At 39.5% G+C, this 23,239-nt stretch overlaps 1 long non-coding RNA gene across 1 annotated transcript in view; it reads left to right on the forward strand.

Moving 5' to 3' along the window:
• Positions 1–1,738: 1,738 nt before the first annotated feature.
• LOC115948415 overlaps positions 1,739–23,239 on the forward strand; it is a 156,623-nt gene continuing 135,122 nt past the window's right edge. Inside the window, exon 1 of the long non-coding RNA XR_004082238.1 lies at positions 1,739–1,803. This is a non-coding gene — a long non-coding RNA (uncharacterized LOC115948415). The remainder of the gene's footprint in view (positions 1,804–23,239) is intronic.

A 23,239-nucleotide genomic window follows, 5' to 3' on the forward strand; every position in this document is an offset into this window, starting at 1 on the left:
AGCTCACATTTCAGCCAAGTTTGTTCCACCTCTGCTGAGTCCATAGGGATTCAGCTGATAGTTAAGAGCACTATATTTGATGTCTTTGGACTGGTGTTACCACCTATAATGGATAATCCTCCAATGTTCCCTGGCATTTTTCATAGTCCAGCCTGTCTGGAGGGCACTATAATCACAGTTCTAGCATGTCCTGAACATGGGTTCAATATACCATTAGAACTGGAGCTCACTGATGAATACTAACATATTGTACTCTTCACCACAATTCAATATGTTTGTAATTTTGCTTCATGCACAGTAGCCTTAAAAGTGTGTTGAAGCAGCATTTTTATTATCTTGGTGATGGTGTTGGTAACATCATAAACTTATCATTCCTCCTTTCCTGCACTGGTCAAATCTGCCCAGTCCACTGATGTCTGACACACTTTGCAGCTTATAAAAACGAGGCACTAAAAAGATTTACTCACATCTCCTTTAAATGACGTAAGCTGGTTTTGGCAGTCAGTGGTTTTCACCTCTGTCTGACCAGCTTTCATCAGTAACTGCTCTGTGCTTGCCTCACACTGTGGAGCACACACTGTACTTGGCACTCCTTGCTACTACTGTACGATGCAGATCTCCCTGGGCAGTTGATGAGTCACTTTGGTACTACTTCTCCCTGCTCCTGCAGCTCCCAGATGTCAGCAGAGCCTCCCAGTAGAATGATATTTGGAGTTCCTGACAAATCTGAAGGAATTAAGTGGGGACCTGTTATTATTGTCCATTGCCAGTACATCATCAAACTGACACAATTTTATTCCTACACAAGTACAGAGCCTGTAACATAATGCCAAGGATTAAAGGAAATCCTGGAAAATTCATGTGCTAGTACTGTCTTGCCATTTTCTTCTTGTTACTCCCTACAGCCCTCTCTCCTTATCCTCCTCCCACTCCTTCAAAGAGGGCAGGGCAGAGATGAGGAAGATCTGGCCGAGAGATTGAGATGTCTCTTTGAAAGGCATCTGATAAGCTTTATTCAGTTAAGCAGATAAACCTGTCACTCATGGAAGGAGCATTAATGAGATCCATCTATGTGCTGCTCTTTATGATTAATTGTTTATTTGTTCAGTTTATTTTGATGATTGCCGGGAAGATCGAAGATCTGGTGCATGGGTAGCAGGGAGGAGAATGGAGGGTGGAGGAGGTATTTGGATTTAGATAGGGCTGTCTGGAGCATAAAGGTTACAAGTTTCATGATTTTGTGCAGAGATTGAGACCGAACTGGCTGAGACAGCAGCTGGATTACCTTGAATTAAAGCCATCTCATCAACAGTCGTATTCTGCAATCCTGTCAATTACTCAGGCTTGTCAAATTACACCATGTCATTTTTATTAGCTTGATGTCTGGAGAGCTATCTCAGCCATTAGAAAAAATGGTTAAAACTACATCAAATTACTTGTATGTAGCATAACATTGCTGTTGGGTTGCCAGCTACTAGAAACTTTCTGACATCGCCTCCAGTGTATCACTTCCCGCTGAGTAGCAACTTTTAATATAAAATAGAAGCCATTAGCAATGCTATATGGTAAAGTGCTCAGAAACTGGCCTTACTCATATTTTGTTTGGCTGCCAATAGCTTTAATCAGAGTTACCTTTTCTGAGTCATCAGTGTGACTAATACCCTTGTGAGGCCACCTAGAACAGACCTTTTCTGAAATTGCTTGTCCTCTTCCCACAGAGCTACCTCTGATCCATAAAGGCAACTTTGGCAAATCCCTTTGGTCTTCCATCGTATCACAGCCTACATCACAGAATTAAATCAAGTAAGTGAAAACATTGGCGTGTTTCCTTGGGGACATCATTAAGTGTTCTGCTGAAAGGAGATGTACTTGTCATTTCTGATGCAAAATAAAATTAGTCAAGTGACTTGCCCAAACTCCTATTTTGAAGAAGCGTTAGAGCTAGGATTAGGATCAATCACCTGAATCCCAATAACAAGATTTATTCACTAAAAATAAAAAAAATCTCAGCTTCTCGAAATCCATCACATTGGATTTTCAGATTCAGTCTAATTGGGAATATTGGCACATCATTCCAAACATTCCACTCTATTTATACCTTCCTCTGCCAGTACACCTCAATTACCACATTTCTGCACGTATGGACCATGTGTTAATTGTCAAAAACCTTTTAATTCAGCAGAATTGCAGCTTGTTTGTAAGTATGGCAATGAGAAGAGGTGTATTATATTACCAGACATGGGCCTTGTCTTCAGAGTCAAGAAGAAGATTATTCAGAGTCAGAGTGATAATCCTTTCTGTCCTTGGTGCAGAATGCAGTAAAAGCCTTTTCCCCACAAGTAGGTTATTTGAAGCTTAAGGTTATTTTAGGGAGCATCATTTCCCATGGGGTTCAGTTTTTCTGGGAGATGAGTTTTATGAGTTAAACTCATGGCAGACCAGCAGATCTTGTTATAGATAATCAAGGTATTTGTGTACTGTGAGTGGTTTGACAATTTCTGATAGCAACCTAGGGATTTAATTTTTAACTTTTTAAATTAATTATGGTGAAAAGTTATCAATGAGGACTGAGGCATCACATGTCTAGTTGCCTTGCTACAAAATTTGCTCACATCTATGTGCAGCTGTGGGTTACTACAGCCTTTGAAGCTGCATTCTTGTGTGTGTAACAGCATTGTTTTACAAGCATCGATCTTAATGGGAGTATTGTGTTAAGTATCTTTCTCCACACCTTTGTGTGGGTGCTATCCAGTGCCACCTTGGGATTACTAAGGCTAAAATCAGTTTACTTGTGTTCTGCTGTTAATCTAGGACAGTGATGATGATGTGTATTACATTGGCACATGGCCTCCCAAAATCAGCTGGGCAAGCAACACTGAATCAGGGGCTGCAGGAGAGTGAGGGCCAGGGGGAAGTGGGAGAGGGAGACAGGGAAGGGATTTCCACGCTTGTAAGGATGGTTAAAGATTCCCCATTCTGTCACTTTGTGGACACACACTAGAGCAGTTACATCTCATTTTGTTTCAGTATTCAAGTGATGCAGGCACTGGATAACTTGGGTGGCATCAGTCATGGGCAGGCAGTGAACCCTGAGAGGCCTCTGTGGCACTTCTGCTGAGTAAGCTAACACAGTATGGATCAGCATTCTTTAATTTAAATACTTATTAAAGGATTCCTAATAGTGTCTGATAGAAACATGCATGTAAGTGTGTATGTACATGTGTGTGTATACAGATGCCACTTGAAGAAGCTGCTTGTCTTCAACAATACTTCACAGTCCAACACAAAACACAGACATGTTTGTAGAACATGTAGAAAACTGTAGACATGTTTGTCTCTAATGAAATAGTTTCTGATCTAGGATTATGTATTTTTAACTTCTATTTAACGAGATTTCTCTAGCAAGATCTGGGCAATAGCTTTTTTTCTTTTTTCTTTGTCTTGTAAGTAACATTTATGCTTCCATATCGATTACGTCACTCAGGCTTTATCATTTATAGATTACAAAGTTACAATTAAAGACCTGGATAAGACTAACAAGCTGAGCATGGCAGAAGCACTCTTTTCTTTTCTCAAATGAAATTCTAACTAAATTTTAAATATGCAAAGAAGGCCTAAATTCACACTGCAATATTGATTACAATGAGTTAATTTGTCTAATGAGTCAATTCTGAGAAATTCTGCAACACCTAAAAAATCAAGATTGCCTGGTGCGGTGTGGTCATTTCCTTCTGCACTCTCTGCTCCATCATGCCATGAAAACTGCATTACTCTTGTTACAGATGCTAAATGATTTTTTTAAGGACTAATTCTTTAAAGCAGAAGATTTTTTGACTGCATTTTACCCTGGATTCTTATACATTGTTTATTCAGTTGGCATTCAGCAGTTTTGTATTTTCTGCTCATGATGGGGAATGTTCAGCCTGCTCTGTTTTAATATTATTTATAATTAAAATGTGCTGTTCTTCAGTAGAAGAATATATTTTCACAAGTCATCTAAGACATGCTTTTCCCTTTTATCTTAAACTTTCAGTACCCGAAGTAATTCTGACCAGGCAGTTATTCTTCAGTGCAGAATGAAAGGAGGAGAAAAGGGTGTGCTGTGACTGGATGGTGAGGTGCACTTCTGATAACCTACTGGGCATTTGTGTGTTTGGTTTAACCAAGATACTTGGAGATTTAAAAATTTTTGTTCTCTTGCTTTTGTTCAATGCATCCTTATCTCAGCAGCTGCTCTCAGAATCCACACCAAACCTTACTAAGGGGCTGAACAGTCTTGCTTGTTTGCTTATTTATTTATTTATTTATTTTTCAGTGAGTACAGATTAGGCAGGGAGATGAAAAACTCAGAGGAAAAAGTGGTGGAAATTCTTGTAGTAGCGAAGGTTTTGTGGTGTACAAATCTTTAAATTTCTACATGCTCTGGCTTTGGCTCCCCAGAAAAACTCTAACTTAATTTGTGGGAAGGGGTACATTTATCTTCAGGAAAATGTATGTGTGTGACCCTCCATTCTGCCAATTAGAGGGCAAAGTTCTGTTCTTCATGCAAGTGCAGGTCTCTCTCCTCTGCCTCCTGAGTGCTGTGGACCATCCACGTGAGATGGTACTTTCAAGAACTGCTGAAGTTTGACTGCAAATTTCATGTTCTTTCTCCATCAGATGAGCATGTATTTATTCAGGTTGCTTTAAATTACTTTCCACTGATCCAGATAGTTCATACTCAGGCTCTTTCATACTCAGGCTAAAATATAAAAAGGTCATATACAGTAATTAAAAATATATTCTTCTTGTGAAAACTGAAAGAAAAATGTAAGCCTTAATTAAGTTAGAAAAAAAACTGAAGAGCATAATTTTCGTATTCAACAGCTTTTCCTTGAATGCACTTTGCTTTAGGCACGTGCACTCAAAGATACTGTAATGCATTTGTTTGCTTTTTAAAACAATTATTAAATATATTACAAATTCTTTATCTCTGTGCAGAGGTCTCACCTTGTTCATCTTTGCAAATCTTTATTGCTGGTAATGACATGTAAGCATGGAGGAATTGTGGTAAGAAATTTAAAAATTGCTGTGATATAAAGCAAGTGACAGACATTTCATAAAATGCATGTACAAGTGTGGGGGGATAGAATGTAAGAAAATAAAGGTCATGAAAAAGGTAATCTCACCTCTGAGGAGTTGCAGCTGTACTAATTACCAAAGATTGGGAACAGGCCTGCCCTTAACAGGCCACAGCTGTGTCCAATGAGGATGAGTGCTATAAGAGTGGGCTAGCTGGAGTTTGTTGGCTGTGCTGTGAAGAAGGAGCCAGTGCTGTGAGGAGCTGCCTATGAGAAATCACCAAGAAGGTATGGAACTTTTGCAATAGGATGGCAACGTACAAAGGCCAGCATAGGTCAGTATAAGGATTTTAGTAGAGGGATGACTATTATGTGTATGTTGAAAAGGAAGTTCTCAGTTATTTAGTGTGTTATGTAATTTTTTAATGTAACTATATATGACCTGTCTCCAGGAAACAGATGGTCTTAGATTAGGTAGGGCCTCAGATGAGCACTCTGGAGTATTTTAAACCAAAATATTCAAACTTTACCACTCTTTACTTCCTCCTAACCCCCTGAGGCTGTGTTACATACCTTTGACAGCCTCCAAACGCTCACTTTATTTCTGCAAAACCCAGTTCCAGACTTCATCTAGCCCTGTTCTTCATCTGCCCAGTTTCAAAAGCAGGATGCTAATGACTGTGCCTGCACATTTTGTTTTGAGAGGTCCTATCCATTTGCTTTGCTTTCAATTTCTGTTGGAAAATGGAAAAAACTCACTTCACACATGAAAGAGATATTTGCTGAAATTCAGCCTAGGGGACTTTCTGAGAGCATCACTTCTTTCTTGCCTATGACCCAGGGGCAGCTGTTTTCTTTTCCTTATCTGGGAGCTGACTGGTAAGAATATGTTTCTTATACAGCTGTCAGGTGCATCTGACAATATTTGTCCTTGTATTCATGTGCAGAAGGCTGCAGAAGGCAGATGCTTCATCCTTTTGTTTTCCTGATCTTGGATTCCCAGGATGTTAAAGGGAATTAAATAAAACGTAGAAAAACTTTAGCATCAGAGGTTTCAATATTGTTAAGGAGTCTTATATATTGTAATTGTTCAAGTCTTTGATGTTTCCTTGTGGGCCTCTTTCTCCCTCACTATGATTAAGTTCATGGTGAAGTCTAGATAAATATGACATTTAATGCAAGCCTATTCTTGCTGCTATGGAGACATGCCTTGCTGATTGTGTTGACTTCACTGTGGTCTGGAAAGCATGATAAGTTCAACATGCTTATACCAGGTCTTCCTAGCTCCTGTCTTTGTTGTTAATAGCTTAATATGCTTGTAAGTATAATAATTGTCAACTTAACACATTTGTCTTCATTAAAGCTCTTCAGCAGACCTCAGTTAATGAAGTCCTGTCATTGTGGCTTTGGGAGGGAAAGGCTTTTTACAGTACTGGAAAAATAGTGAAATTGAGGGACAGAGACTATAAACTTACATCTTCTGAAATGTCCAGGTACCTAAGGTCTGGGTTTTGCGTTAGGGTCTCTACAGTGGCAAAGCCATTTTCTGCCCCACAGTTCCACCTGAAGTTTGTCTTTCCCCTCAAAGTGGTTCTGTGTTTCTGAGACTTCTGAAAGGCTGATAGTCATGTTACAAAGAGGACATCCTGGCCCCATCTCCTTATCCAGCCCTTAATGAGGATGGATACCAATAGAAAATTTTTCATTATAAAGATGGAAACAAAACCAAACTAGGATTTGGGTTTTGCTCATGGCGGCAGTCCCTTTCAAAAGAAGCATTTGCGCCTTGCTGTGCGTGCAAGAGGAAGACACATTCTCACCCTACCTAATGTGAAGAAAAGTCATGTAAACCATGTAATCAGTCCTTTTCTAATTTCTCAGTGTTTTCTTTGTTTGTTTGCTTTTTTTTTTCCTCCAGTCTGCATTTTTTTTTCCTTAATCCATGAATTCACAAACAGCCAAAAGGGAGGAGCAGGGATTAGTTCCTATAATCAGAGGGAGGGCAAGAGCTTTGCCAATAAAGAATTCATATTTTGGAATAATTTCCATGGAGATTAATGGGAGTTTAGTATAGAAAAACTAGAGGCATTGTGTGTGCATATCTGTCTATAGTAGGTCAACATGAATACTAAAGCCACTGTGTTCTCCAGTTGGTCACAACAAGCTGGAAATGGGATCTTGCCCCTGACTTGCTGTTTAAGAGGGAAATCCCTGTGCCCACAGGAAAGCAAGGGCAAACTCCCATGGAGACAACATGTCATCTACCTGCACCATGGAGTCCAGGGTGGTGTCAGCTTTATGCACTGTTTTGCATAATTTTTATGTCTGCCCTTTCTACATAGGTTTTAATAAAGGACATGTTAATGAGCACTAAGTGACATTTATTATCCAGACAGCATATCATGGCCAGTTAGCCTGATGGATTGGTAGGAACATCATTGTTGGAAGTCCCAGCTCCATACCATTATTCAGTCCTTAATTAGGAATATTTCTTTAGTAAGTGCTGAAAACTGTGCAAGGCTTTCAGATTTACCTTGTGTTATTTGTAAGGAGCAAGTGCTTCTTCTGCACACTCCAGGGGACACAGACTTCCACCAATATCTGTGAAGGGCTTTGCTCTAATTTCTCATTTACAAGAATTTAGTGTGCAGGGGCTGTGTCTGCAGGAGAAGACCCAGGCAGATATAGCTGGGCCGGTCATTTAAGTCCTTTAATTTTAAAATGTGTCAGAGGTACTTTATTTTTCCAAGGATAGAAATCAGGACATGCCTGTAGTTTATACCTAAAACTTACCATTAGATGGATTCATCCTCTTTTTAGTCTTAGTCCTTTTTGCTGGACCAGCACACCTCTAGCTGCATGGTCAGAGACTTGCTAAACTGCTGTAAGAGCTGAGCTCCATCTTCTAATGGGGTCTGAACAAGATGTTTGTCCTCCCAGAAAAACACTGTGGCTATCTCTGGCCAAAATAAAGCTGTGGTGGCATGGGCAATCACTGCATCAGGAAAAACCTCAAAGAGTATTTCTGCAAGTAGTGGAAGCAAAAGGACTATAACTGCAACCTCTTAGCAACCACTCAGTGCCTTCTATCAAGTGAAAGAAAATTGTACTTTGATCCTTTGGGAGATACATTTGGATGTAGGATAGTTTTGGAATATTTCAGGGAGCCCTGGGGGAAACTTCTGGTGAGAGTGTTTACCTTGCAGCCACTACCTGTGGTAGCTGCAAACTGTCATGTTTATTTTTCCTCTCCTGGGGAGATAAAAACCATGCCTGTTTCCAGTGATGGTGGTGGCTTGTCCTGTAAAACACCTTCCTCTGTATATACTGCAGTAATATTTGTGGGGAGGCAAAAATGAGCAAATCAGATTTGTTTGCAACAAATAGAACTTCCTCCTCGGAGGCTGCTGTGGTGCAGCTTCCCCAGTTCAAAATGATGCTAATTTGCTCTCACCTAGTTACCAAGGGGAGGCTCTGTGATTTCGGATATGTCACCTGCTGGAAATGACTAGAAGACTGAAAAATATATTCAGCTCCTCAGGGAGTGTTTTTTATCCTTTTAAATGAGTTTTTATGTGAAGACGACTATCCACAGTGTAAGATAAATAGCTTCCCTGAGTTCAGGACTAATTATCCTCAGGGACACAACAGACTGAAGAGCTAGATGAGCCAGAAATAAACTGGTATCTCTTGGCTGTGGTGGGAAGCAGGCATTTACTTACACACTTAGATGGCTGTTGAGCTTGTTGCTGCTGGAGAGAAAGTGGGTGGCTTTCTCCTAAGAGCCTCCACGTGTAACAAAGAACACGTGCACTGCAGCAGCACCCTTTCTGTGGTGCACAGGTAGATGTACACCACTGGCAGCACTTGCTGGCTGCAGGTATTTCAAACTAAACAGGCTCTTAGTATGGCCCAAAGGCAGAATTTTTGTGCATGTGGCATTGCACATGCTTTTCTTGTTTACGTAACATACACATTTAAAACACACATTTCTTACTGAAGGATGAGAAAGCGTGGTTTTGTTCTTTAAAAATCCAGGAATAAAATGAGGTTTCGTCATGTTTGCCCAGTGCTTGAGATATTTTTCTGTTTTCTTTATCTCTTCAGTTTTTCTCAGATATTTTTCATTGGCACTTAGCTCAACATTTGAAGGTCTGGGTTGTGATTGGAAGAAGGGTTACTGCACATTGAAATTGTTCTTGTAGTTTGGACCAAACCAACCAGAGATATCATGAGAATTTCAAAGAAAAATTAATTTATGCATCTTAGGGTTAAGGTGTTTGGTTTTTTTTGCCTCCTAAGAAAAAACTCCGCTTAAAGCCCAATGTTGGAGGTGAATTTCCTAAGTACTGCAAGATCTAGCCAAATCTGGCAGAATAAAAAGTTCATTTGCTTCTGGATGAGTATCTAAACTCTGTGCCACGTTCCTAAATTAGATCATTCCCCATGCAAGCCTCACTCCAGGAGAAAGCCATCCAGGCCATGCTGCGGGCTGTGCTGGGAGAGGCTCCCGCAGGGTAGAGTTCCATCTGTGGGGCCACATGGGATTTGTGGGGAGCACCAAGACCTTTCAGTGGAGAGGAGCAGAGAGAAGGGAGAGGGAGAGCACTGGTGAAGGTGTGCAGTTCAACTTTTTTTCAACCAATGCTAACCTTTTTGTCAACATTGCCTTGTGTCACCTCGCCACCAGCGGTGCAGTGTGCAGCTGGGAGGTGGGAAAAACCTAAAAACCTGGAGCATGGCAGTGCTGGCCCCAGCCAGCAGGGATGGGTGCAATCTCTTGGCTGGCTGAGGGCACATCTCATGAGCTGTGGCTGCTATTTATAGCTGGGGGAGATGAAGTGTGATAGCACTCACAGCCCCTGTCCTCCCTCTAGGTGTTTGAAGGGCAAATGCCTCCCGGGCAGAGGGCAGTTTCTCTGTGAGCGCTTTCAGGTGCTATTCACAAACTGTTTTCTTTTCTAATGAAAGCTCATTTCTATCAGTCTGCTAAAACTGGGGCTTGGGCCAGAGCACAGCAGTGCTGGAACAAACACCAGCTCAGTGGTCTTCCACCCCACCTCCTGAGGTAGAGCAAACACATCAGCTACAAGTTTCTCTCAATGTCTGTTTGGAAGTGTTTGTTAATGAAGTTGCCAAATAGAGAGACATAAAAAGGAAAGAAGTCTTAGCTTTAGCCAGTGGATTTGTGCTTAGCATGGTATATTAACTAACTGTCTGAGAGTTCAGAGTACCTTTGAGAGCAAGGTGTGCCTTGGGGAAGTGTGAAAATAGGGCTTGTCTAGCTGAAGGAGGTCTTTTGACATTCTGTTCCTCTGTGCCCTCCAGATGCTGCTGCTGTCAGCACTGGGGAGCTGTTCACCAACATCCTAAATTTAAAGGATTCTTTAAGAATTTAAAGAATTCCTAAATTTAAAACTCAGCATTGTGAAAGCAAAGGCAGCATTCATAAATTGTTTCTCTAAACAGAATGCTTGTGACTTGTGCATTCATAACTTGCGGTTACAAAGCTGTGAATTTTCTGATTTTTGTCACATTCTGATAAGATTAACAAAACCCCACAGGTACATTTGATCCTGCTGACTGGGTTGCTTAAGTAATTTCTTGTTCAACTGGAATCTAAAACTTTGGAGATTCCATGTCCATTGGGATGTAAAGTAATTTATGAATTCCTATTAACTTCAATCACCAGTCGGGAAAGTTTTTCTTTTCATTTTAGCAAAAAGGATTATGTAGATATGTAGAGCACTCTCATTTTTTTACACTAACAGAAGTTTCAGAAAGCAAGCAACTAAAACTGAGCCTCTGTCTGTTTAGGAAAAAAACACCCTTTTTCTAAGAAAACCAGAACTTTGTATTTGATCTGCAACTTTTATGAGGAGTAACATTTAAAAGTCAAAATCTGCATGTTTTGAGACTTGCCCACCTTAAGTAACTTTGATCAGCTTTGTGGGAACTTTTGGCCTTTCAAGCCTCTTAATTTTGAATGTGCATATCTGCATTTATTTTGGGAGTTGCTCTTCTAAATTGCAAACATTTACTAATGATCTTAAAATAGCTGCAGATTACATTTTCTCCTGGCCTGCAGGCAGAAAAGGAGCACTTGTCAATCACTTAGAAAAACAAGAACAGTGACATGAACTGTGTTCAATTCTTGTAAAGATAAAGAAAGCACAAAGAAGAAACATTTTGAAGGTTAATTCTGTGAAATTCCTATGTTAGAACATTTGAAGAAGGAGAGACTTACTATTAGTCAACTGTATTGATTTCTGCCACTAAGAGAAGTGGGAGAAAAAATATTTACCATGCTAAACTGCTGAAGCTTTCAACCAGTTCATATTGAACTCTGTGTCCTTCTGTCTTCTCTTGGTGTTCTCTCTGTGGAAGGGAAGAGTGGAAGAGACCCTACAGCAGAGCAGTGGGAGGGAGCTGCTCTGTGCCTGTTAGCTTCCTCGAGGGAAACAATCACCTCTTCTCACTGGTAGCAATGGGTCACAAAATAATCCTCATGATTGTGACAAATCAAGTGCTGCTGCAATTAAAAAGGGGTCATTGCTGCTTTTTAGTCTGGTTCCTCTACATGGCCTTCTCAAGTGCTACAAGTACAGTTACTAACATGGCAAAAAAATTAGTTCCAGTTGATTTGTTTCAGGCTGCTTGATATTTTGGCTGAGTTGTCTGAGAAATTTTGTTGTTTTGTGTTTGGGAAAACTGGAATAAATGTCTTAGTTTTTAGGGTGTTTTTTGTGATTTTCTTCTCTTTTTTTAACAAACATTGAACCTTAAACATAAGCTGTTTTCTTCCTTAGCAGAAGGCAAAGAAAAACAAGCTCAGACTTTTAACTAAACTCTTAAACTTGAAAATTACTAGATGGATAGATATATTTTATAGTGGGACTCTACTCAGAAGAGTGGCTGGGTAATGATGGTGTCTTCTTCCTCAGCATGACACTGTGTGCATTCAGTCAGATCTTTATGGCTAAAATAAGTCTTGACTGCTTTTTACTCATTAGCCCTGCAGAGGCTACATAGCTAAGCAGCAAATATAGCTAAGAGCTAATGAGCTAGATTTTCCAGTGGTGAGTACTGAAGCCTCAGCAGCTGAGACTTCTGCAGACTATTGATTGCTCCTTACAACAAGGGGGTAGTAGGCACAACACCATATTTCTCAACTGAAATTAATTCCAAATAAGCCCAAACCAGCTACCTGTGTACTTGACTTCTAAATTTTAATACAATTCTAGGTCTGAAAAAGCAAAATGAAATGGAAGGCTGAACTTGAAACAACAATTTAAGTTCACCCTTTTAAGGCTGCACTTACACATTTATTTTCATCTTTTTTTTTTTGTTGTTGTTGTAACCAATAGTTCTTTTAATGCAAATTAGATTTCACATTGACACTAAATATATGATATATTATATATAAGACTTCCTAGATTTGATTATTAAAGCTTTTACTGTAAGAGTTCAGTGCTGAATCATTAGTGTTTGAAACTGCAGTATGTGATAAGTTGCTCTAATAGATTTTCTGTTATGTTCCTGAAATTAGTCCATGAATTTGTAATCTTCTTTCAAATAGATAAAAATGACTGCTGTGACTGTAGAAATCCAAAACAGAAATGGAAAAGATGTGATATTTTTGTAATTTTTGAAAATTATGAAATGTATGAATGAGAGAGCATGGGGAGCTGTAATGGGGCTGCATGTGCTGAGTCCATTTTCATTAAGTAGTGAAGCAAATGCAAATGTTAAGGGATGAGAGCTGATGAACAATAACATCTTTATACATATATTAAATAATCTCTGACATACTGAATTGATAGATATTTTTTAACATTATTGAATTTGTAGCCAATGGTAACGATGGCGTGACTGAAATACAGGTATTTCTCAATTTTATTGAAGAATTTGACAAAATACCTGCAGCCTGAACAATTATTTCCTAGCAACTTGGGTATAAGCATTGTCTCACACATGGACAGAGTCTAAATAAATGGTGGTGATTTGCAGCAAAATGCTGAATCCTGGAGGTGCCCAAGTGATGTGGTGCTGGACATTGTAATGTAGATTTTTTTTACCGGTGTTTATTAATTTTTGCAAGAGAAGTGTAAACTGCACATTAATTAAGTTCTACATAGACTAAATGGGGAGGTGTAGCAGAGGATGGACTAATCACTTTATCACTGAGCTGGTACAATTTAGTATAGCCCAACTAAAAGTGGGAATAAATTCTCCCTGATAGGAAATTTATTTCCTGAGCTGGTATGTGGATCTGTGCTTTACTTCTTTCAGACACTATGTATCTGTTCTTATATGTCAAGGCTGCTGGCTTTTTTGCTATTCTGGGTGCTGGGAACACTGAATAGTTCTTAAACTGCTTGTAGATGATAAGTGCAAATAAAACAATTTTATTAATGATGAAAAGAGGAAGTGGATAAATATTGAGGCTCACACAGCGATACAAAAAGGATCAGGAAAGGCTGACCGAGCACAGACAAGCTGCTGCTGAGCCAGACATTATTCTTTGGGTGTCATATGTTTACAGGGCGTGCTTAGGGCCACCCATGGAAAAGTCTTGCACAAAGGATACAATCTGATATTTTGTAAGAAAATTTCTCTAGTTATTTTAGTTCTGTTTCCACCCTGATAAGAGGTGAAACTGAGGAGATCCAGCTCTCTCACAGGGCAGAGAGGGAAGCAGGGAAAGACAGAAATTCCCCTGTATAGGGTAGGCCTCAACTTTTTTGGTCTGGAGGGTGGACGTGTGTTTCTTAGCCAGAAACTTCTGGAAAGGAGGTGTTTTTCTGTCAAAATGAGTTTCAAGGATTTTTAATACCTACACAAGACCTCAGCAGACTTTGGGTGTGACTGGAGGATGGTAAAGGAGTGACTTTGGTGAGAGCTGAGCCGGCTTCCATCAGAGTGTCTCAGGTGCCCAAAGTACAGAAGTTGCAGGATAAAACCTTTAGCTTTTGCTCAAACTAGCTAAATTAAAATGAAGCAGCTTTTTGTGCTCTGAGGGCATGTAGGGCAGGTGCAGGCCAGCACAAACTTCCTTCCCCTAGATCATGTTTTCATATAGAGGAAAGAGTTTAAAAGGCAAGTACAAAGGCAGTCCGGAGAGGCAAGGTCGGTGCATCTAAGGCTGCCAGGAATGGTGCCTGTAATTGTAGCAGTATTCATCACATTGCAGTGGAAATGAAAACCCTGTAACATCTTCCATGGACCCTTAAGATGCTTGGAGGCAAGACAAAATTTTGATTTAAACCATTGGCTTAAGTTACTTAAAGCAAGAAGAGTGCCTTGAAATAGCTTGGGTATGGTAACACATTTTTTCCTCTTGCCTCTGATGTCAGCATGAAAAATTTTAGGAGAGTAGGACATGGGGTGGTAGAAGTGAGTATACAATAAACTTATAGAGGAAATTCTTGCCTACCAACTGCTAATAGGCTCCATGTTATCAGTGATTTGAGCTAGTGAGATGTCTTATTTATTCCTTTAGAGTTTTCCATATTGATTGGGCCTAAATGTGCTCCTTTTATAAAAATGTCCATGGGGGTGATTAAGTCTTGCATAAAAAGTGTTGTAAATTTTTGCAAGCTCTAGGAGACTCTTTACCAGTCACTTGGCACCAGCACTTCCTTGCCAGGACCCTGTAAATCAGGTACCACCTGGCAGTTTTAAGTTAGTTCCCCTACTTGTCTATTCTTTGAGCAGTAGAGACAACTAGAGTTGTCTAGAGACAACTGCATTTGGCTACATGAGCATGTCCTCTGTCAATTCATGGCTGGAAAGTTTGAAAAATAGAGGGCATTGGGATGGGGATTGGAAGTCTTCCTCCTGCTGCCTCCAGCCTCGGGCCCAAACCCATGGAGAGGCAGCTGCTGGAACAAACAGTAAAAAAGAGGGTGGATTCACATTTTGGCAGGTGCAGGGTGATGTTACCTCTGCAAAGCTTAATTGACATGCACCTAGCAGTGCAGGGTTTCTCTACATACAGGGCAAATTCATCCTGTGTAATGCATCCTCTGTGGTATCTTCTGGGCTGCTAACTTGGATCTGGGGGGGTAGGTGGGGTCCACTTGCTCTTGATTGCCATGAGGGACACTGCCTAGCGAGGAAAAAGATGTTCATGGCCGTCTTTCAACATGGAGATTGGAATTATTTTTTTCTGGACGTCCCAAGTCTGGATTTACCTTGGTTACTCTTTTCTCACAGTCAAGAGTACCAAACTCCTTTTTGTCTTTCAATCATGAGAGTGGCATTTGATGGTGGGCCTCATCTTTTTGTTGATGGAGAACCCATCAACCAAGGTGCCAATGCCATTGGATTCACTTAGACATGCCTAAGTTACACTTGACAAGAAATCAGTGTGCTGCCAGCACCCATCTGATTCTCTTCTGCTTCTCTGCTACTGTAGCATAAATTATATGGCTGGAAATATTTCACAGTTCTTGGACTCAGATATATTCTGCACATGTCATATATGATCTGATTATTAAATGTTGTCCCGTCATCTGATTTGCGATGTGTTTGTTACACAAATCTCTTTATGACATTGAATGACTTCTTCAGTGAAGAAAAGTGGATTTTAGGCGACAAATTGTTTGAAATGTTTATTGGTAAGTTAGTTTTAAAATAATGTGTGGAAGACTTTAAATTCCTGACTAAAGTGTATAGCAAATTTAATTTAGATTTTTTAATATATCTTTAAAAAATGTGTTTTACACACACACACATATATATATATACATACACACCTTTTTTTTTTGTCTTGAAGGCAAGACTTGGCAATTTCAAGCTTTGAAATAGTTCGTTCTGTCAAAGGCACAAGTCCATAAGTTGTGATTTTTGAATCAGTACTCTGCTGAGCTAGTCAGGAAGGTGGTAAAAGTTTTAAACTAGCAGGGGTATGCCTGAGGCAAACTTGAGGCATACTGGCATCATAGCTGCTTTCCTGTTTTGCCAGCAGAAAAGTGGTACCATATAGACTGATTAGAGGAACGTGGACAAGGGAAAGGGTAGATTATTCCAGATAAAATAAACAAATAAAACCTTCATGAAGAAGCAAGCTTTTTGAGCTGAATTTCTTTTTCCTGGAAAGGTTTTTTAGTGCTCTAATTTGAGAGTTTGCTATCAACTGCTCTGTCATTTTTGCCTGAAATCATGTGACTTGCAAGTTTTAAATAGGACTATTCCTGGTTTACTCCCATGTGAATGATAGACCCTGCCTACGCTATCAAAGACATCTCTTGTGGAAACCATAGATCTATACCAGGTTCTTAATTCCACACAACAAGGGAAGTGAAAGTGCATTTTATACCTTGTTCTAGGTCACATACTGCAGCACAATGCATTTGTGAAACTTATATCCAGATTATGATTTCTAAAACTTGATGATCTTCTAGATGTCATATTCATTGATTTGGATCTATCATAATATTAAACATGGACATATAATGCTTTGTATATTAAGCATACTTTTTCCCTTTCATTTTCTAGTAACCACAGGGAGGTTAGCAACAAGATGGAACCAAGTTCCTCACAGTATCTCATACTGGGTGAGTAAGGGATAATAGACATTAGTTGAAATGAGATGTTCAAGCTGGCACGTAGTCAAACAATGGAGCAGGTTGTTCAAAGAGGCTGTGCAGTCTCCATCCCTGAAGGCTTTTGAGGCGCAGATTGAGAATGCTCTGGTCTCAGTCTTGTGTCTGACCCTGCTTTGAGCAGATGGTTGGACCTGAGACTTTCTGGGGCATCTTGCAAGCTGAATTCTTCTGATTTTTAATTGCCGGTTTCTCCAATCTAGTTACAACAGATATTTTGGGCAGTGTTAGATGAAGGCATTTTCCCAAACTGATATTATTTATAAATATAGAAAGGCGACTAGGATGCTGCCATTGCTTGATGAAGATTGCTGCTTAGGAAGACATGATTATAAATTGTAAGGATAGGAGTTGAACTCCCTCTGGCACATTGGATTTATACATATTTTTAATGTAGTTCTTTGGTCAGATTGGCCAGGGACTAGACTTCATTCCTTTTCTTTTCATGATCTCTCCCGAGCAGCAGTGCAATGATTATTCAGTTGTGAGCTGTTTAATTGGGTTTAAGTGGTACCAAAAGCAAGCACAAAGCAGGTAAGCTGGGGTTTACAGTGACAACTCTTTAGTGTGTTACAGTCACTCCCCTTGGAATTCTTCCTCTGAAATCTTACAGATTTTTGAAGAAACTTCTCATCTGCTTTTAGCTCTTTGCTGATGGTGAAAAAGACATTCAGATTCTACTCTTGAAGTTTTCCCCCTTTCTCATTTCACTTCTGCCACTTGAGCTATTATTTCCACTTCTCTTAGCAATCCTCCCAGAACTCCTCGCCCTCCTTCCTCTGACCCTGTAGGCAATGCAAAATGAACCATTTGCTGAGAAGAGCATCCCAGCTGATACTTTCAGGGATCCATTCAGGAACCCACAACTTCTCCAGGTTTTCTTGCTTAGTTGAAAATCCCTATCCTGAACTCCTGTCCACTTCCAACCTTCACGCTAACTTTTTTTCTCCAAAGGTCAAGCTAATTCTAGCTCTTACCCCACTGACTTTAGTGGATTTACTGCTGGAACCTATGAGCTTCTTATTTTGAGACTGCCATTAAAAAGACAGCACTTTAGTGCCCTCTGATATTTGAGCTTTACTGTGGTATTTGTAGTATCTCCTACAGTGGGAACAAGAAGTATTGCAGTTTGGACAAAATTTGAGGTACCGTAAATGTTACATTTATTTTAAATGACCCATTGCAACCCCACGAGAAAGATATACTTAATACTTTATTCTGTAAATATAAAAATTGCTCCAAGACTATGTCCCAGGAAAGTGAGAAAGTAACATTTCTTTCTCTCAGAGAAATTGCTTCTTGTGTGAATGAGTTACCTCTAGGGCTTACAATTTTTAGGTTTTTCCATGATTAGAGACCTTAGGTGGCTTGTTCCTACTGCCTCAGCCTGCTGTTAGGGGAAGACCGTCTTTGTGAGCACCTGACCTTAACACATGGAGTGGAATACACACCTCTAAACTGTGATGGCTCTAAGTCTGAAGTAAAAGTGAATTATCTGAGATTGTTTGAGTCTTTCAACCCAAAAGTCTGAGCAACTGTGACTTTTGCTTATTTAATTCCGAGTGTAAATAGGGAAGATTCAATTGTTAAATTTGCCTACCAACTGAGAGAGACTAATTTTTAAAACTGCTGACATAGGTGGAAACTTAGAAAAAAATCCCAAGGCTTTTGAAAATTGCAATGAAGTTTGCAAATGTTCTCCATGGGAGGATTTTTTAATATATTCCTGTTTTGAAGGTAACTCAAAGCAGTTGAGTTCATAATGAAGAAAAAGGGTCGTGTTTAGGAAGATATTACTGCCGTACAGCTCAACTCCTCCCTTTGTTGATCCAAGAATATGGCTGTTTTGGTCAAAAATCCTAGAAGAGTTCCAGTGCTTTTCTACTTGTACTGAATGTGTGAGGAAGAAAGAAGGCAGCTAAGAGTCACAAACACCACTCAGTGTTTGTGCTGCACACCTCAGTGCAGCTCTCAGTGTAACTGTGGATGTCCTCATTTAGATCTTTGCCTTCTGCCTCAGCCTTGTGTCACATTGATGCTGTGTGGACATATTGGCCTCCAAGGATCAACGTGATGCCGTGTACCCACCTCCTCAGCTACAGCCCGAGCCAAGGTCAGCATGCAGGCAGCCACAACAAGTGTTAGCAGCTGGGCAAGTTTAGTAATGCATGGCAAACCCTGTTATCCATGTTTATGCTTCTCCTCTGGCATAGGATTTTGTCACCTCTGTTTTTATTCAGTGCTAAAATGCTATGAGACAGGGTGTGCACAGAGATGTGGAAAAGCATCAGTGCTTCGTGGTTTGGGTCATGTTGTTAGCAGTCCCCTGGTGCTAAGAGGTTCCGTGAAAAGCAAATTAAAATAAGTACAATTTGTTAGTAGAGGACATTTTATAAACGGAGTACTGATTTGTACTTAGTTGTATTTGCAGTGTCAGGAGCAGGACTAAATAAAATAATCTTTCCTGATTTGAACTAGCAAGGTGGCTTCTTTAATGGTGCTTCTGAGCCAAGGTAGTAAAAAGTGACTAGAAAATTTTGGTGCTCAAATGAAAAAAATGGGAGAGGTCTAATCTTCAGAACAAAGGTACAGATCTGTCTTGTGAAAAGTTAGGGGCAGCTCAGTAAATGCTGCCATCCTTTCAAGAAAACCTAGACCATAGGTTTTGAGGAGACGTGTCTGTTTCCTTTATTTGTATATGCAAGTTGGCTGGTTAAATAAACTATGCAATTTCTCTAGGATTCTTTTGTAAGGATTGGAGACACTGTTTATTCCAAAACTAGTACAGGGAAATGACAAGGAGCATACTTAGAGGCCAGAGAGGGTAGCCAGCTACTGCAAATGGCTGTTAGGTGAGTGAGCAGTGCAAACTCATCTGGGAAGGTACATGGGTATCCTGGATATCAGTGTTGTTGCTTTCTGGATTTAATTATACAGCTATGTGTAAAACTATTTAAATATTATTATGGGCCCTTAAATTAGGAAACACAATAAATGTAGTGGTATTTTAATGTTACAGTGTGCTTAATAGTCCTCAGACATTAAGGAAATTCTCTGTGTGTTTCTGTCGCATGCTTGCACATTTAGCTCTTTCTTCAACCCATCTGGTTGACTATGTTGCTTCCTCAAAGAGTACAGTGTATCTCTAAATCTCTGTTATGCCACATTTATTATATTTGCTTTTTTAAAAGGGAAACATTCTTCTTTTAAACTTAAAAAACTCCAACATTTTCAAGTTCCTTTTTGTAAAGTTCAAAGGTGCTTTGACATGCTTTAAAAGTTCAAACCAACTGTAACAACAAAAGCAAACACAGATTCTTTTTCCCCTGAACTGGAATATAGAGAAAAATTATTCCATTGCAGACACAAATCTCAGGTGTATCATGTTCTCAGCCCTATTTTTTTCTCTCCTATTGGACTCCTGAGGAAATAAAGGTGATTGTAACATGAAGGACAGAAAAGGTAGTTGAAGTTTATATTAGCCAAACACGGGAAGAGAAGCAGAGCCAGCAATTTATGAAGTCTGAAATGCTTTTTTGGAAAGGACTATGACAACTTCTTTGTCACCAGCAAGAAGGACACATTTTAACTTGGTGATTCGTCTGACCAAATGCACCTGTAGCAAGGCAATACCTTGAATTTTACTTTTCTGTCAAAGGCTCTTGGGTTCATATATTTAGAGGCCAGAAGGGCCTATGATGACTTCCTAAATAAAGCAAATAACAGAATTCAATTCATTGATGTCTGCAAAAAGCTAGCTCCTAGCTCCTATCCATGTATAGGTTTTAGTAGACATCCGGTTTTGTTTCAAACACACCCTATAATGAGAAATCTACTGGATCCCGCAGGAAACTGTTGACATAGTTATTTCTTTTTGAAAAGCAAGCATTGTGTTGCATTTGAATATATCTAATTTCAGCTCCCTGGTGTTTCATATCTCATTATCCAAAGATGTTAACAAGCATTCAACATTAGGCTCAGATGAGATCACTGGAGCAACTGTTGCCCCATCTGCTCACCCACCCCATCCCAGAGGCTGCTGCCCACCAGAGCAGGGATGGCTAAATGTCTCCTGAAATGACAGAGTTTACAGTGATAAGCTGATCCTGGGCAGCAATTGACAAGAAATGAAGACCTAGCTGGTTCTTGCTGCAGCCACAGAGTTTGATCTTTGGCTGGATGCATATCAATACTTTAATGCAGTAGTCTGAGGTTTCTCTTATCTCCATGGATGTAGTTATGATCAAATATCTTCCTGACCTTCACTTTGAACAGACGGACCTCTGAAATGTGCCTGCAATGACCCTGTAATATGTGCCTTTGAGACTCTCAATTTTGTATCTCTTTTCTGAGACATATTTCAACATAACATGTGGACATGAGACTTTGATAACCATCTCTGAATAATTATCCAGCAGTATGTGTTAATCTACATAGACCTCTCCTCACTGAATAAAGGTAAGCCTGTCACACAGAGGCTTCTTTGCAAATAAATGTCTCAATTCTGCAAGTGTGACATGGTGCCAGACTACTGCAGAAAAATGTGGGTTATGAAGCTTTGATATTTAAACACCCTATTTAAATACCCACTGAGAAAAAAAGCAAATGACAAAATTAATGACATTTGATTTACATGTCGTTTCTTTGTTTTTTGCTGCTGTAGTGGAAAAAGTTAACTGAATATAAAACTTTTTTTGCATTGAAAAGGAGTAAAATTTGCATTGGAAAAGAAATAAAATTTTCTTTTAAGGAGAAGTACTTTCTTCCAACATGGAGTTAATAGTTTAAAGCAGGATATTAGGACTGTCCATTTCCATTGGGAAGTTCACTGGAGTAGCTGTAATATATTGGATGACCAAATTAATATGTTTAAGAATATCCAATATATACATGCAAAACCTCATTGTTTTTATGGTAACTCACTATGCAGCAATTCAGTGAAGTCAGCAGAGTAGGCTGAATTCAGCTTTGCTGTGAATTGGAAATCAGGAGAAGTATGAGCTACCTTGTATTGCTGAAGTAGGTGAAGTTCATTAATGTTCATTTTGGGAATGATTTAATGATGAGCAGTTGATACATTGCCAGCTCATAGTCAGCTCAATATCAACTCATTATCAGGAAGCTGGACTCTGTGTGAGTTGTTCTGAGACTTGTGCCTCAAACACACGTATGGGAGAGTAATGATTTTATTAGAAGAAAATAGTTTTCAATATAAAAAACCATATTTTAAAAATAAGGTGAGAGTTTATAGAAGTAATGTTGGAACTGCTTTGAAATTGCTTTCCAGGAAAGCTCTCACACTTAAAAAATACAATACGAATAACAAGGCATGTCAATGTCTTTCTCAATGCTAACACAAAACCACTATTCTTTGTAACTGCTAGAAGCTGCTTATGTAGACTTGCTATCTTATACTTTAGATCTAGGAAATCAACACTGAATTTAATTTAGACTCAGCAGAGAAAAACAAATCAGTAACACCATATCAAAAGCACAAACTACATCTGGTCTCAATCAGTTTATGTACAACATTCAACACACTTGAAAGCACACCACCCACAGCAACATTTCCCAGCATGCTAAGAGCTTCCAGTTCTCTGCTTTCTTCTCCTTCTTTAGAGTGTGCTCCTTAAAAACAGACAAATAAACTATGTTTTTGTGATTCGTGTTTTCCATAATCTTGGGTCTGAAGCACTACCTCTACCTATTTTTTAGATATTCCTGTGTTCCTTCATTTATTGTCTCAAGCATCAAACAAGGCGATCCATAGACTCCATTCATTTGGCATATACTTTGCAGCTCCTGAGACATTGGTACCCCACAGACTCACATCTCTTTCCAGATATGTTATTTGGGGATCCCAAATACCTGAGATTATCTTTTAGTTGTTTGTATAACCAAATCACTGATATATTGACTTTTGTCTGTTTTCATTTATCTGCTTAAACAAGCAAAAAATACTGAAAGATAACAACATTGTTGATTGATTTGACTGCCTGACATTTGATGCAATCCTCATGGGCCACAAAGCCAGCATTAGGTTTGCAATCACAAGGAGTCATCTCCAAAAACTTAAGGAGGAGGAGAGCTGTTGGTGCTGGGAAAAAAATTCAGTTCCTGTAGTAAAGAATCATTTGTTCTGGTTTATTCACCCCAGTGACATATATGAAGGCAATGACAGTAAATCAGCTGACAGCAAAAGACTTCACTCCAAAAAAAAGAACAAATTGCAAACTAGGATCTGCCAGTTTCACGCCTGGTAGTTTAAAAATACTAATAAAAATAGGAAAACGTGACAGGAAACTGATTTATACAAAAACCTAGCAAACCTCTGTTATTTGTAATGTAAAGTTCTCTGCCTCTTACAAATGCTCCCCAAGAAAGATTCATAGCCTGAAAATCTCATTATCCTATGGCTATGTTGAGATGACCTTGCTCAGGTCTGGACTTTGGGGATAGATCCTGCTTTTCCTAGCCAAGTCAAAGCAGTGGATTCTTGTGTGGTTTTTGCCTCTTAGGTGCCTAGCCAGCTCTGGTGGCTTAAGAGGCGAGAGCAGAAGCTGATCATGT

Source organism: Geospiza fortis, unplaced genomic scaffold (assembly GCF_000277835.1).
Source record: "Geospiza fortis unplaced genomic scaffold, GeoFor_1.0 scaffold41, whole genome shotgun sequence".
Lineage (NCBI taxonomy): Eukaryota > Metazoa > Chordata > Aves > Passeriformes > Thraupidae > Geospiza > Geospiza fortis.